General features: G+C 40.6%; 1 protein-coding gene across 1 annotated transcript in view; it reads right to left on the reverse strand.

Annotated features, from left to right (window-relative positions):
* SHISAL1 (shisa like 1) overlaps positions 1–15,716 on the reverse strand; it is a 209,286-nt gene extending 193,570 nt beyond the window's left edge. Inside the window, exon 1 of the mRNA XM_076344051.1 lies at positions 15,336–15,716. The gene's annotated coding sequence lies outside the window, so the exon portion shown is untranslated. The remainder of the gene's footprint in view (positions 1–15,335) is intronic.
* Between the last annotated feature and the right edge of the window lie 705 nt (positions 15,717–16,421).

The following is a 16,421-nucleotide window of genomic DNA, read 5'->3' on the forward strand; positions in this document are numbered from 1 at the left end:
CCTTGTTATTTATGACTGCCTACTCATTTCAGGACCAGGATCTGTATTTCCATCTCTCCTGCAGAGGAGTGCTGTAACTTATGCCCTCTTTTCAGAACTATTTCACTTTATATGGCAAATGCCTGTAAGTATTATCCAGAGAGCATAAGGTTAACTTTCTAGCAAAACAATTAAGGCACTTACCTGTGGGCAAGTGACCCAAGTTTCAGTCCCTGCCCAAGTGAATGTAATTATTCATACAAAATCTTGACTGTGTAGTCTCTGTTCCTGGAGGCTTTCAAGATATGACTGGATAAAGCCCCAAATAGTTCTGACCTCATTTCGAGCAGGAGTTTGGGCTAGAGACCTCCTGAGGTTACTCTCACCCTCCATTATTGTGTGACTATCAAGTTACAAGATGAGCAAGAGGTTTAACTTTCGGCTCACGGCTTAGACAGGTGTACTCTGCACTGGGTCAAAAACTGGCTGGACGGCCGGGCCCAGAGAGTTGTGGTGAATGGAGTTACATCCAGTTGGTGGCCGGTCACGAGCGGTGTTCCCCAGGGCTCAGTTTTGGGGCCAGTCTTGTTCAATATCTTTATCGATGATCTGGATGAGGGGATCGAGTGCTCCCTCAGTCAGTTTGCAGACGACACCAAGTTGGGCAGGAGTGTTGATCTGCTCGAGGGTAGGAAGGCTCTGCAGAGGGACCTGGACAGGCTGGATCGATGGGCCCAGGCCAACTGTATGAAATGTCAACAAGGCCAAGTGCCGGGTCCTGCACTTTGGCCACAACAACCCCATGCAGCGCTACAGGCTTGGGGAAGAGTGGCTGGAAAGCTGCCCAGCAGAGAAGGACCTGGGGATGCTGGTTGACAGCCAGCTGAACATGAGCCAGCAGTGTACCCAGGTGGCCAAGAAGGCCAATGGCATCCTGGCCTGTATCAGAAATCGTGTGGCCAGCAGGAGTAGGGAAGTGATCGTGCCCCTGTACTCGGCCCTGGTGAGGCCGCACCTCGAGTACTGTGTTCAGTTTTGGGCCCCTCACTACAAGAAGGACATTGAGGTGCTGGAGCGTGTCCAGAGAAGGGCAACGAGGCTGATGAGGGGTCTGGAGCATGAGTCTTCTGAGGAGCGTCTGAGGGAACTGGGGTTGTTTAGCCTGCAGAAAAGGAGGCTGAGGGGAGACCTTCTCGCTCTCTACAACTACCTGAAAGGAGGTTGTAGCGAGGTGGGTGTCGGTCTCTTCTCTTAAGTAACCAGCGATAGGACGAGAGGAAATGGCCTCAAGTTGCGCCAGGGGAGGTTTAGATTGGACATGAGGAAAAATTTCTTTACTGAAAGAGTGGTTAAACATTGGAACAGGCTGCCCAGGGAAGTGGTTGAGTCACCATCCCTGGAGGTATTTAAAAGACGTGTAGATGCGGCACTTAGGGACATGGTTTAGTGGGCATGGTGGTGTTGGGTCGACGGTTGGACTCGATGATCTTAGAGGTCTTTTCCAACCTTAATGATTCTATGATTTATTGGTTATTAGGGCACTCCATCCTGGGAAATCAATAATACAAGTTCTTTAAGTAGGAGTTTAATACAGCTTAGCAAAACACATAAGCTCTAGGCTATGAGGCAGAGATACAGATGAACACTTTTCTTTCTCCAGCTCTTCTGTGACTATCACCCTAGACATCTCACCCTGATATTTTGGAAAGTACAATTAAAAGCTTGTAACACATTTCAGGATGAATACAACCCACAATTTTCAACAATTTTATTATTTGCTAAAACCCTCTGCCCAGTTCTATCTCACTGAAGCTTCATTGGTCCCAACACCTCTACTGAGGATGTTGAAGGACCACTTCCCTCCATCAGGAACTCCTGGGATGTACAAATATAATTTTCCATTTACTCCCTACTCAGAGTTGGAAGCAGTACCAGGGACGAGGGACCACTAATTTCCTTGAACCCCTGGAGCTCTCCGTACTTGAGGGCTATATCGTACTCCTCATTCCTTTAGTACAGGAAGTCTCCAGTTGAACAAGAATTTTACTTAAGAAATATACTAAGTGCTTATTTCTGATCTCTGCAGGAAAATATCCTGTATTTCCCAGAGTAGGACGTTTATGCTCATACCATTTTAGAAGAGCTTATTTAAGGAAAACAGCAAGAACGTGGGGGAAGACATTTAATATACTACTGCTTTTTCCAATTAAATATTGTGAATATCCTTCAGTTAAATGCCTTTTTTCAGTTACATACCCAAGTGGGATGGTGAAAGCAGTAGCAATTCTTAAAGAGCTAGTACTTTCTAAAATGTGTGAAAAGAGAATAAAATATAAGAAAAAAATCATTTTGCAATAGGTGAAATTATTTTACAGATGAAACATGACTCCTTACAGAGCTTTTCCTACTTGTACTTTATATTGGACGCAAGTAACAGAGGTCTTGGGAATGAACTACTCATCATTATTAACAACTTAAATGGGAGTTTAAAGGGCTTGTCTGCAATGAATTATTCAAGAGCTTCAGGAATTAACTACTGAACTTTTCATGCTTTTTTACCACAACATTGTTCCACATTGGGCCTTCCAGTCAGGTAAAACAATTTAAATATTACTAGTAAGAAAAGTTAGCTATTATGGCAAAATTGGTTTCGATGAGAATATGAAGGGCCAGCTTTCTGAAAGCATGGTGTTAGGCCAGATAAATAAGGGGTAGAGAAGCAAAACTCCTAAGAATTTAAATGTGAATAGTGTTACTCTCTGCAAATGCATTGTTGCACTGGGCAGGGGGGAAGAGCTGCTGTTGCACTGGGGGAGGGAGAGCTGCTGTTGCACTGGAAGCGAGAGAAAAAAATCTTAATGCATTTATGCTGAGGTTTCTTCCCAGCTAAAAACCCCTTCAACTTGCTCTTGAAAGCATGTATGAAGCAGCTATCAGACACAGTGCTGCCAGCACAAGTACAAGCTGCCAGGTGAAGAACAGAGCAGTTTGAAGGTGCCTGTATTACCTTGCCTTGCTGGTAATAGGCGTCACCATGTAATGTTGAAGTTGTGTTCCTCCACTAACGCCTGGCCACCACCTCTAGGAGAAAGAAGTTGTTTTTCATTCTTCTTGGCCCATTCAGTGTTTGGTCTGAGGTTGGAGAGTATTTCTTTCAATATGTAAATTCTTACTTTAAGTAAAAATTATAGGGATTGTTCCTAAATCTACTGTGCCACGGTCCCCATGTACTTTAAGACCTCTGTGTGAGTTTAGAGTGAAAACCCTGGCCCAAGTAGAAGGCAATTATAATGCAATCCCAGTAGATACCCTCCCTTCTGCACAGTACTTTTCCCTTACGTGTATACTCAGAGATGCCACACTAGTAAGAGAGCAAAAGGAAAAATCACAGAAAATCTACCTCCTCTATTTACTGATGTAGCAGGGCTTCACATATCTTATCAACATGCTGGCCATCACTTAAATGCTTTCATTCAATTTTTTTCTCCAAGTTAGAGAAGGCATTTAGAATACTCACGTATAGCAATTACACACTGAAGCAATGACCTGATAATAGAAAATGAGATATTTCCTTACATACAACAAACAACTGGCAAATTTGTATGTTATGAATCCTTTAAATCACTTTTCAGGCAAGCTATTGGTGATACAGGATGCATGTAGACACAAATACTGCTGTTTGCAATGTAAGCCTCTCATACAACACAACTGTTTGAATAAATTGTGTAGAATATATTCAACTCCTGCTTGCCGTCAAAGCATTTTATTAGCAGTGATTTACAATCCTAACTCTTCCCTCCATTAAATGCAACGTACTCCATTCCTTAAGCCTCAGTTACTAGCAAGGCAAGTAACTCAGCCACTTTATCATGAGATAATAAGTCATAGACAGGAAGGGAGAGGTGTTTCAGTTAGAGACAAATATGCCAAGTATTGCGTCCAAAAATGTTCATAGATGGGCATTTCATATGGGAAAGATGCTCCTGCAAATAGATGATGCAAGATGAATTCTGTGCTAAGCATTAAGAAACACACTTGTTCTTGTTATCCTTGTGTGTCCAACATAATATGAAAAGGAACAGCTTCCTAGGGGTGGGGCACTATGCCACTGTCACTGCAATACAGGCTTTAGACTGTATTTCAAAAGGTAGGTTTTTTTTACTGCTTACAGTTTTAGTTTTTGAAAAATACGTATTTAATTAAAAATTGAGTTTGCTAAGTTTCAGTGGAGCTACGTACACTAAGAGCTTGTAAAAAAATTAGGTAGGGTGCTATGCAATATTTAATGAACTCATGAAAAACTTTGCATTATTGGGCAGGGAGAGGGGATTTTTTTATGGTATTGGTTCACTTTCTTGAACTCTAGAATTAAATGACTTTGAAATGAAATAGTCCAACTGCTTTGATCTTTAACATGTGGACTAAAATGGCTTTAATTATAAAGGTGATTGCTGTATAGTAGTCAAGTAGCAATGGAGAAGAGATGAAAGATGATTCATTTAAACAAAATTAGATTGAAAAAGTTACCTTTTAGCAAACTAAGACCATTGTTCTAGACTATCAGTATTTGAACAGCTTTGTTCCATATTCTGCAATATGAGAAAAACGTAATTCAGCAAAACACCCAGCATCACTATACATAACAGTGATATAATTTCTGAAGAACGGTCCTGCTTAAGTGAGCCAGTCTATACTACTGAAGTAATTTATATGTAGCATGCAACACCAGGACCAAAATGATGTTACCATATCTGTAAATAAAGGAGGACACAGTATATTTAGGTAATAAAATAAGTATCTTATTCAATACACGAATCAAGTGCCTGTATGTGGCTTATAATAGATGCATATCTCCCAATATCTATAAAAGCCTCATTTGTTTGATGGAAGAGTAATTCTGACACAAAGATAAATAGCAAAAAGCTGAGTGCCATATTTGTATCACATATCTTCAGATACAGCCTGCCTATTATAACTTATCTGTTATTAACATAAAAGGATTCACTTTCTATATTAATGGCTAAGATTCTTTCTTCCCTAAATTGATAATGTGACATTTGAGATCTGATTTAATATTTTAGAGCTAGTGCACGCACATACACATAGGAAGCAAAAGGAAAAAGTTTGAGTATATGAAAAAGGTCACAGATGAGAGCAACATACACTAAAGACCACACCAAGGCTCTTACTGGTTTTTCCCTCCCCACCCCTGGCAGAATTAGAGTGAAAGCGCAAGTTCCATTTGTCTTGAGTAAACATAATAAATGGCAACATAACCCAGTGCCAAGACCAAGTTTCAGAGCTAAATGAATGCAGTGTTATATTCTTTTGGAAGACATGGAGACATCTCTGTAGATGGAAAACATAGAATCATAGAATCATTGAGGTTGGAAAAGACCTCTAAGATCATCGAGTCCAACCGTCAACCCAACACCACCATGTCCACTAAACCATGTCCCTAAGTGCCTCATCTACTCGCCTTTTAAATACTTCCAGGGATGGGGACTCCACCACTTCCCTGGGCAGCCTGTTCCAATGCTTCACCACTCTTTCAGTAAAGAAATTTTTCCTCATGTCCAATCTAAACCTCCCCTGGCGCAACTTGAGGCCATTTCCTCTCGTCCTATCGCTTGTTACTTGGGAGAAGAGACCAACACCCACCTCGCTACAACCTCCTTTCAGGTAGTTGTAGGGAGCGATGAGGTCTCCCCTCAGCCTCCTTTTCTGCAGGCTAAACAACCCCAGTTCCCTCAGACGCTCCTCAGAAGACTCATGCTCCAGACCCCTCATCAGCCTCGTTGCCCTTCTCTGGACACGCTCCAGCACCTCAATGTCCTTCTTGTAGTGAGGGGCCCAAAACTGAACACAGTACTCGAGGTGCGGCCTCACCAGTGCCGAGTACAGGGGCACGATCACTTCCCTACTCCTGCTGGCCACACTATTTCTGATACAGGCCAGGATGCCATTGGCCTTCTTGGCCACCTGGGCACACTGCCGGCTCATGTTCAGCCGGCTGTCGACCAACACCCCCAGGTCCTTCTCTGCTGGGCAGCTTTCCAGCCACTCTTCCCCAAGCCTGTAGCGCTGCATGGGGTTGTTGTGGCCGAAGTGCAGGACCGCCAACTGGATTTGACTCCATTCACCACAACTCTCTGGGCCCGGCCGTCCAGCCAGTTTTTGACCCAGCGCAGAGTACACCTGTCTAAGCCGTGAGCCGCCAGCTTCTCGAGGAGAATGCTGTGGGAGACGGTGTCAAAGGCCTTGCTGAAGTCCAGGTAGACCACATCCACAGCCTTTCCCTCATCCACTAGGCGGGTCACCTGGTCATAGAAGGACATCTCTGTGGAAGAGGAGACACAGAAGGGAAGTCCTAGCTTCACAAAGGGTTTACCATGAAAGCAGATGCGATTTTGCTTTAGAAATGTCCTATTTAGAGCAGAGAGAACAGGATGTTGAATGTCTCCTCAGAGCTGAGCTTGTTAACTTGTTATAAACAGAATTGGCTTCAGTGACTCAATAGTCACAGACGAGTAGATTCTCATGACTCACAAAATTCCCCAAACTGTAAATTCTCTGTAGAAAGTGAGAATACTAGAAATTACAAGATTAAAAGGAGTAGCATTTTTAAAAGACACCTGAGCAGTAGTACCATTTCCCATAGCAATGGGTTTGTGGAACATTGCACAGGCCAAATGCAAACAAGTCAGTCTGAGTAACAGGAAAAACAGTTTCAACAGCAACAGAACTAACTGAATTATTCTAAGAGATACAGTTGGCTGTATGATTTCTATTCTCATGCTGTTAAGAGATATCAAAAGCTTTTGGTACCTAATCATACCTCTGCAGGCCAGGTCTGAACTGCTGTCACTTGAAATTAGTGGAAGGAGCTGTATCTGCCTCAAAGCCTGAATGCTCAAGTAGACTAGTCCCTTTGCTTTAAAAGGAATTTGCATGCTGCAACTATGGTGGGTTTATGATTCAATCTAATTAACAAGAAATCTTAAAAGAAAAATAGTATCAGAAAGGCTCTAAACTAGCAACACTATACTAAAATGAGAAGCAGCAATTTGAAATAGAAATCACTTTAGAACTATTGCTCAGACCACCTTTTAAAAATCTACAGGAAACTGAAAATCTAAGTATCTAGTAAGATTTTTTTAAGGACTCTTAGAAGATTTAGCACTAGGTCTAGAAAGATAGACAGTTCTCCTTTCCACAATAAGGCATTTTTACATTAGCATTAAAATTAAGATATTTTAGCAGCTGCCTAATAATCCACCCTAGTGTTTGTAGTGTTTGAACTTGCTTTAAGTATTTTAGGAGTGTCACATCCTAACAGCTAAGCTGTGTCTATGTTTGCTTTGGGTGTTTGTTTTGGGTTTGGGTTGTTTTTTTTTACAGCTTCTCTATAGACACCAAAAAAGAAATTACTTATCCCTCCCTCACTTCAGAGGGGGCCAATAAAATTAAACATAGTTATCATATAATACCTTCCTCTAACAAGTGGGGAGATTTAAGGCTGTTTCTGACTTGTAGACCCAGTAACTAAACAAAAGCACAGGGGAGATCAGAGAAGTTGGAAGAGACAAATCTTCTTTGAGGTACTCCAACAACTTCATGTAGCTGAGGCTGCCATTCCAGCTTAATTAAGGCCATTTTTCAGGCAAGGGGAAGGAAAAAGGAGTTTCAGACATACTAAACCCCGCCCCTGCCCATTCCCCAACTCATTTCTAACTCAGTGTTAATAGTCACGAGTTTGGTGCACAGACTTCAACCCCACCTTGGAGCATGTGGAGCCTATGCAGACCATCACCCCTGGCTGTTTCCTTCCCATCCAGGAAGGAGGAACAATCAGGAGCAGAACCTGTCAGTGCTGGCAACCCAGGAAATTCCTCCTGTGAGCAGCAAGAGGGACAAGGGTGCAAAGCAATTTGAATTAAGTGCTCTGTGCCTAAATCTGACATTTGTTTTTATTACTGTCACTTGGCCTTTGATAAAAGGCAGCAATATTAGAAATGATACTATCAGCACCATCATATTGCTGCTATTTGTCTTATAAGCGATTGCAATATGGGACAACATCAAGAAAAAATTAGAGAGTTTTAATTTGATTTCAGCTGAAAGAATTGAGAATTGTACATCATGCTATCTGGGAAAGGAGAAACTGGTAAACATACAACTTGGGAGACTTCCAAGCAGAAAGGGAAGCAAGGCTAGGAAGAGAGTGTCTTCATATTATAAAGGTCATAAGCTTCAGACAGCTTCATTTGCAGTCACTGTGCTTTCACACAGTCTCTAAAAGCCCAAGAGAAACACAATGCAATAGCTTTCTTAAAAAGGAAAGAGTTTCTCCATGCAGTCCCATTCAGTTACTTTGATGTTGCATTTGTTTTGAATGGAAACCAGACATACAAGGCCAGCTATAGATACCTTTTAAAGATAGTTTAAGAAAATCTTAGCGATTCACTTCATTGTTTGATCTTGTCTCCAACTTTGTTAAAGACAATCTTTCGCTTTATCAGAATAAACTTTTAGTACAGTCACCTTGTCCAGGTTAAAAACAAGTATGGGTTAGGTTAATAAAAATCAGTTATCAGAATTGCTCTGGATTTAGTGGATTTATCACTGGCACTCCCCATCTTCTGCCCCAACAAGAGCACCAAAATGCCAACAGAGCTGAGATTAATCACCATGGGATCTGATATAACCATGGGCCAAGTGTTGTGGAGAAATCTTTTCTGACAGAAACTCCAGCTGTGCAACTTTCTTTCCAGTAAGAAGTAATATAATTTGGACTTCTGAAAAATTACTTGCCAGACCATGTTTTATGAAGGCCCATTTACAGTGTTATAGCACAATAGAAAGGATCTAAAATATGCTGTAAAACAACTTTCATTTCAAGTCATTCTTCAGTGCTTTGCTAGTATAAATCAGGCCCAGTACGTAGTAATGAGGTCCACTAAATGTCAAGTACAGCAAAGACTGCTTATCTCCTTTTAAGCAGTGGGATCATAACTATTCCATCATACTTTTCCACTGGACACATTTAATCATTAATAGCACTAATACCACCTTTGAAGTTGTGATTAATTAGAGCACCTCTTAAGAGGTATAACCGCCACTTAACTTCTGTGCTGCAAATAGCTAAGTATTTTACATATAACAGTTCTCATGGCATATCTTCAAGTAACTCTTACCAAGCTCTCCTGAGGCTTTGATTTTATGCTGAGTGACTACATTTGCAAGTGGTCAGATAGTATCAACTTTCAGATTACAAAGTAATTTGGAATTTAGATGAGCTCAAGTTGCCTGAAAGTCCTTAGTTATTTACAGGTAGTAGGTTTGCTTCCTTGTTGAACACACCTAGAAAATAATTTGTTACAATGGTTATGGGATCATTAGGAGAACAGTTGCTGTTTTGCTTACAGCTAACCAAAACGGTTTTGATGGTTACTTCCAAGGAAAGTAGAGCTTAAGACAACGATGTAGGATTTGCAGACTGACATGGAAAGAACAGGTTTGACTGGACTGTAATGACCACTTAGTCACAAAGCTACTGACCATGAAATCATATGTACGTAACATTTGAAGTTGGTGTGTGGGCTCTGCAATAACATACTGCATGAAATTGTGCAGTTTTATTCCCATTACTCCATCATACAACATGTTAAGAGAGGAGCTGTATTGTGGCTGCATGTCATGAATTCATATTTCAATTAGAATAATTTTACTTCACTGTTTGCAACTCACAGCAAAGTTAAGGTTGAAGTATAACATTGCATATCAGCTAAAGAAATAGGTTGTCCTTGAAACATACAGAAAGCTACCTTGGAAACAAAGCAAGTTGATTCCCAACTAGCAATTTGAGCCCCGCTGTGGACTAAGTGTAAGTGAAGTCAATGGTATTATGCCATCCTAACCAGTTTAACCAGCCTCTTCATCATCTTAGGTATCAGGAACATCAAAAACAATTTATCATAGACTAGAAATACTGCAGTTAGGCATTTTTGTTGCTGTAAAAATGTATTAAATTTATCTGCAGCTCCACAATTAAAACCTAGGCTTTAGAGGATCTGTGAATGTTAGTACATATTCAAAGCACTTTACAGATCAATCCTTTTCAGCATCACTCCAAGAGTGGAAAGAATTACCTTTATTTCATGGAGAAACAAGCTGCAGCACAAAGACACAGTGACTCATCTGCCAGTTAAGTGCCTAGATACCGTGGGAATGATGCAAGAGCAGAGAACAGAGTGTCCAGAGCATATCACATCATCTGCAGCTAGTTTCCAGTACATTAATCTCATCTCCTTTCTATATTTAATCTTTCATATATTTGTTCTGTTAACCATTTTCCATGCCTATGCTACACTGCTGCTACTGCACTGCTATTCAGTCACTTCCCATAAACATGCATCTTCCATCTGCTTCCCTCCCTTATATATGACACTTAGTTCCCCTGCTATCCATTATTTGTCTTATACTGGTGGTACCTGAAAGCTGCAAACATTTTCAGCTCCCTGTATCCCTGTGAGCATCCTTTCTCAGTGTATCCAGGCAGCCAGGCTCCTTTTCATTTCCAGTAGCTCTTAGGAAATCACAGTGGAAGAAGGCTAAACATTGAAAACGGGCTGTGCAATTTCTTTGGTCCTGAAGGATGTCTACTTTCCACTAAGCCTATAAGGACACAAATCTGAAGCAGAGCTCTGTTCTTCATCGGCTTGTATTGATTTCTCAAAACTTTCACATATTAGCAATCTTCAAAATACTTTCTTTAGTGTAGTCAAGAATTCAACATTTTCTAAGTACTCCTGCTAAACCTACTGTTCATTTCACATAACCTTTTCCCTTAGCCTCTAAAAATTTACACCAACTATATGCATAGCTCAAATTCTGTACTTAAATACCTAAAAGATGGCCACTGTTTAATGGTACAGAGTGACACTGAATACCATCAAAATCAATGAGACCTTCATATGCAAATACTGTGAAAAGCAACCATTAATATTTATTTCTGTTTCCAAGTATGTATTTCAGAGTCTTAAGTTAGGCACTCAGGGAGATGGGATGAAGACAGAAGTCAGCTTAGAGAATGTACACCAAATCCCCTGTGCTTCATAGCACCTTACCAAGACCAATCTCATTGAGCAACTCTAATTGCCACCTATTCTACTTAAATCTAGTTGTGATTGCTACATTTGTTAAGGACAGTTTGGAACAGACTCGGGCAGATTCCCCTGCCTTTTTCAGTTCTTGAACAGAAAAAGCCCTTTTGTTCTGATGGATAATCAGATCTGAAGTTCCACATGGTATGTACTTCCTACATGAAATACACATTAAACTGCCCTCCACTACCCAGTTGCATATCTACTTAAATTCTATAAAAGCACCCTGACACCCAGAGAATGCAGGGGTAAGTATATGCTCAAAATATGTTAGTTCCTCCTCCTCAGATGCCTTAGTTCCTTGCCTGCAAAGTACTGTGGTATCAGTAAGATCACAACAAACCTGTTGTTTAGACTTACTGGCTCCTTGTATCTTTTTTTGAAGGGCTCTTCCTTCTGGATATTAAGTTCTTTGAAACTCTGCAAGACACCTTTTTCTCTGCGAGGATAACGTGACCCTAAGGTTTAACTAGCTGAGATGTTACTTTAACACATGGTTTTATCTAACAAGTATTATCTAGACCAACTTGTTTTCCTTTGATAGAAGTCTGCAACTCTTTCAGCATATGTTTTTAGTCCTGTTTGACTTCAGAAAAACAGTAAATGTATGAAATGTTTATTAACATTCTACAGATGCTGGTTTTGTACACTTTTTTCCTAAGCATCTGGTCCAACATTGTCTGGAACAAGCCTACATGGATCTTTGCTGTGTCATTGTTCATAGGACAGTTCCTAGGATTTCAGTCAGATTATAAGCAACAGATCAAACACCAGACTGAAAAGACTAGTCCCATGTGCTGTACGGATACCTCGGTAAATTTAGCAAAGCAACAGAAATTCAGAACGGCTCATGATCCAGATGACCACTGAGGAAGACCCATGCAACCAGAAATATATTATGGCAGCAGCACTATTAACTTGCTCTTAAGCTTTTATTTAAACTTAAAATGGTAGCAACATCCAGCATGATAGCAGGAAAAAAAAAAAAAATCACTGTATGTGGAACAACTATAAATTCATTCCAAAAACATCTATTGTATCACCATGAAAATGTCACACCTCTTCTAATTTTAAAATACTTCCCTGCAGCTTTACATTTCATTACACTGCAGTGAAGAAATCCCCTCCTGCAGTAACTGTAATAGTTATTAGTATGTTATTTGGGCAGCTACTAATATAATGGTGTCATGGTTCTTAAATCAGGCTTCTGAAACTATGAACAATGCACAGCAATAACTTACACCCTCCCTCAGCACAGTATCAGGTAGTTATCGAAAAATTCATGGAGATAAGTGGCAGTGAAATCACTCATGTATACTACAGTCACATACACACCTGTGATTTTGAAAGATATCTGTAACCATGAGTGTGTTGTTATAGAGAACACGGACAAAACGCTTGCCTTAGAAAACCTTACAACCAGTGGCCATCAAGCAGATTTCACTAAAACCAGGTGAATACTCCAGTCTTTTTCCTGTGGTTAGGCAGATTTGTCCTCTCACCCTAAAGCACCTATCCCAGTCTGACCCCTGGTTAAGGGGAGTCCTTATACAGTTGGCTGAGAAACTGCTCATTTGCAAGGCCTGCAGTGACACTTCCAGCTCCCAGTCCTAGAGCTAACTGGAAAACACTGGATACTCTTCTATGCCCCACCTCAATTTTACACAGGCATTCTTTGATCAACACTTTTTAAACCGGTTGCCTGCACTCTGCGCTATTTTTGGTCAGTTGCGGCTTCAATGTTTAAGTGTTTGATTGCACTACCTGCAGAAGGGGAGTATGGGATTATCACTCACTGGTAAGAAAACAGGCCATCATTAAACACAAGAAAGGATTCAATCCCAGCAGTATCCTGATTCAAGAATATTTTCTACATGGCTAGAATTGTGCAAGGCAATTTTCTTTCAGGATAAGTTACCAGATTACTTCATCCACATGCAAAAAAGATAGGCTAACGCCCACACAGAAAGGGAACGTGTCGTCTAAATCATCATAAATAATTTTTCGCATGAAGCTAACTTACGTGTCATCAACTAAACACTTATTGCAGCATTAAATAGATGACTTACTAACCTTTCTTGGACTCTCCAGTAAGACCTGGGGGAGCTCGTCCCTCCCTGCTGCAGCTGCACATGCCAGTCCTGGCCAGGCCCATCTGCTGCTGACTCAGAGGACGAGCAGGAGGGAACGACGCCTTTGAAGCTGGCACAAGTCAATCTGCTCAGCTGAGACGGCAAAAAGCCATGGAGAAGCAAATTTGTTTTTGCTGGCATTACTGCAATATTTCAACATGCTTTAAGTTGCTTAAGCATGTTACCTACTGAGGCCAAGTACTAGACATACAGACACAGAAAGTAAAGCCTTTCCAAGAGGAAGGAGAACCCCACAGTCGAGACGTTGACCTGTGACTGCAACTCAGAAGTTGTTGAATTTGAGTTTACTGACTGGGTTCAACGTCATTCTTCTTGCAGACCTCCGAGATGTTTAGGATAAGCTGGAGTTTTTCAGTTCCTCAGCTCCTTTACCATACTCCCCTTTTCTCCTACTCTCTACCTTCTGAGAAAGTTACCTCCTGCCGCTAACATACTTCAACCTTGGCTCATGCCCTACCATACCCTACCTACTAACAGGGGGAATACACAGGTTCACAGGAGGCAATATGGTATGCAGATTTCATATTTAGCTGATCCTTTACAGCCTCACAATGGCCACATGATTAACACACCCCACCATTTTGAATTGGCTGGACCCCAAAGCCTAAAGTCACTTTCACAGTGGCCATGCCTTAACTTTATACTCTGAAGTACAGAAAGCATAATGAATCCATACTGTGAGCTGGCTTGCTAATGTAGCTGTCAGAATAATGATTTTTCACTTATTCATCTTCAGAGCCAGATAGTTCAAACCTGAGTTAGAAGAACCCACTTGCAATTGATTCCAGCTATCATCAGTTTAGGGAGTAGTTCAGCAGAGAAAAAGCGTATCACATTTGCACCCTAGGCACAGAAATAGTCCTGGATGCCCCAAGTACTTCAATAAAATTATCTGCTCTTTCGCAAGAAAATTTGGATCAAGAATAATGCTTTTGCCTTAAATATTCTTTATGCAGATTAGGCAAAGAATCCATTTAGACAGTAATTAATATTTGGATATGTCTGTATACCATAGGATAAGCAAGCTCCCGAAGCATTAAGTGAATCTTTTCCATCAACCAAGACAAAAAAGGTTTATTAGAAAAGTCGTGTCAGTTTACACAGTTCATGCAGAATATCGTCATCTGCAAAGATAACTCCCTTCAAAAACCGGGAAAGCATTGATCTGATTTCAATGAAACACTATATGGTGACATGGCAGAGGTAGCCATTTCCTCTTGCCCACAGCTTGCCCGTTCTCCTTTTCAGCATGCTGAGAGAGAGCAGAAAGCCACCTTCCTGGGTGACACCATGGTACAGACCTGTGGAGACTGGAAGTATAAGTTGCATTTGTCTGTGCATTCATTTTGTTGTCAACCTAGATAATACTGGTCTTCCAGGAGTTAAAGCTCTTTAGGAGCTCACATTTGGTATGCTGAATACTCTTCTTTTATAAACTCTAACCTTCCAGCAGCTTATTTTTTTCAGCTCGCAAATTTCTCACCTCCCATATCATAATTTCAGTTGCTTTATGAAGAGTACATCTTAAACTAGCAGTAGTTCCTTAAATATTCATAGTATCATTATTATGTGGTAGTAGAAATACATTACAGTAGAAATCCTAGGGAGATGGCACTTGCTGTCTTTTCAGAAAGAATCTGTCATTTGAGACCATGCAGATGGCTTCCTGACAGGGAAATCTAAATTAATTTGCTAGTTGGATTAAAAAAATTAAGTCTAACTTAACACCAGCAACTTTTCTGTACATCTCTTACAAGTTTGATTTTTTTGGCATGTATTAAAGCTTTCAAGAGAAGTCGCTAGAGTAACAACTCAAAACCTATTTTGTTTTAATACAAATTCCAAAATTCTGTCAAAAGGCTTCTCTTTGGCAACGAGCATTAGCTAAAGCATTACACGTTAAAGAATTGCTGATGAACTGAAAGGGAAAATGCGTTGCCAAGTATTTAAGAATGAGCAATATTAGTACCTTAACTAAGACCAAAATTAATGATAAGCAATTTTTTATACCTACAAGAAGGACTATAAATAACATTACCTGTTAGCAAGTCAGTTGTCACCACTGATGCGTCTAAGAAACAAATAATAATGGGTTTCAAAGTAGCTGCTTACTGATCAACTTATTCCAAGCTCCATGTACATTCAGATGAACTGCAGATCTGAATGAGCATCACTTCATCTGAGAGCAGATTCCCTTGGATGCCAGTTCTGTAACACAGTCCAAAATAAAGTCTTTCTCCATCCTCACCCTGCCAAAAAGTGAAGTGTCAGATGTCCTCTAAAGCCACCTGTCTCCAAGTCACCTAAGGCACCGCTCCAACTCAAAAACAGATTAAGTCTTAAATGCTGGTTGAACTGATAGAAAGCATTTGGTAATCTGCCATCGCAATATCAGTTCATAGGTTTTTTCTTTCCTAACCATGAGCTCCCTGACTGTTTCTCTTCTTAGGTTGTCTGAAAAGGTTTATATTTAGCATACGACCCTTTTTTACACAGGAATTACAGGAGAGGTTTATGAAGACTTTAAAATTCAGAATTGCAGCCTGTCAGTTTTTCTTCACACAGCTCTGAGCCCAGTTGTGAATTTGTGGAGGTGAAGGTGGATGTGTGGGGGAGTTGCAGGCTTCTTTCTCCTTCTTGCTGATGGGAAAAGATAGGCAGCAGAAAAGGATATCAGGTTTACAACGTTAAGACAGATAGAAAAGGCAACTCTAACATGCATATCACCATGGAGCACAGCAAGCAGAAGGTGATGTCTCTAAGGGAGAGCCCGTACATCACAATGACGTCACTCAACAACCCAAGGGTTGTCTACAACTACATGCAACTTTAAACACCAGTGTTGATGAGTATGAGATGTGCTTATTTTTTAAAACAAGAAATGGGTCAGAGCTCATCAGCTCACGGATATTTTTATGATCCATCCAATCAGGAATTCTGAAAACAGAAGAGCTTCTCCTGAGTGTACAAAACAAAGGAGCATTTTAAGCATAAACTCTTAGTATGTTTCATGAAAGGCTGCACATAATGAACACGAACATGTAAGAGGCAGTTAAAAGATGCCTGTTTTTAAAAGCCTAAACAGGTGGTTCTGGAGCATGACAGATTTATATCCTACATTTGC

This window comes from Aptenodytes patagonicus, chromosome 1 (genome assembly GCF_965638725.1).
Source record: "Aptenodytes patagonicus chromosome 1, bAptPat1.pri.cur, whole genome shotgun sequence".
NCBI classification, from domain to species: domain Eukaryota; kingdom Metazoa; phylum Chordata; class Aves; order Sphenisciformes; family Spheniscidae; genus Aptenodytes; species Aptenodytes patagonicus.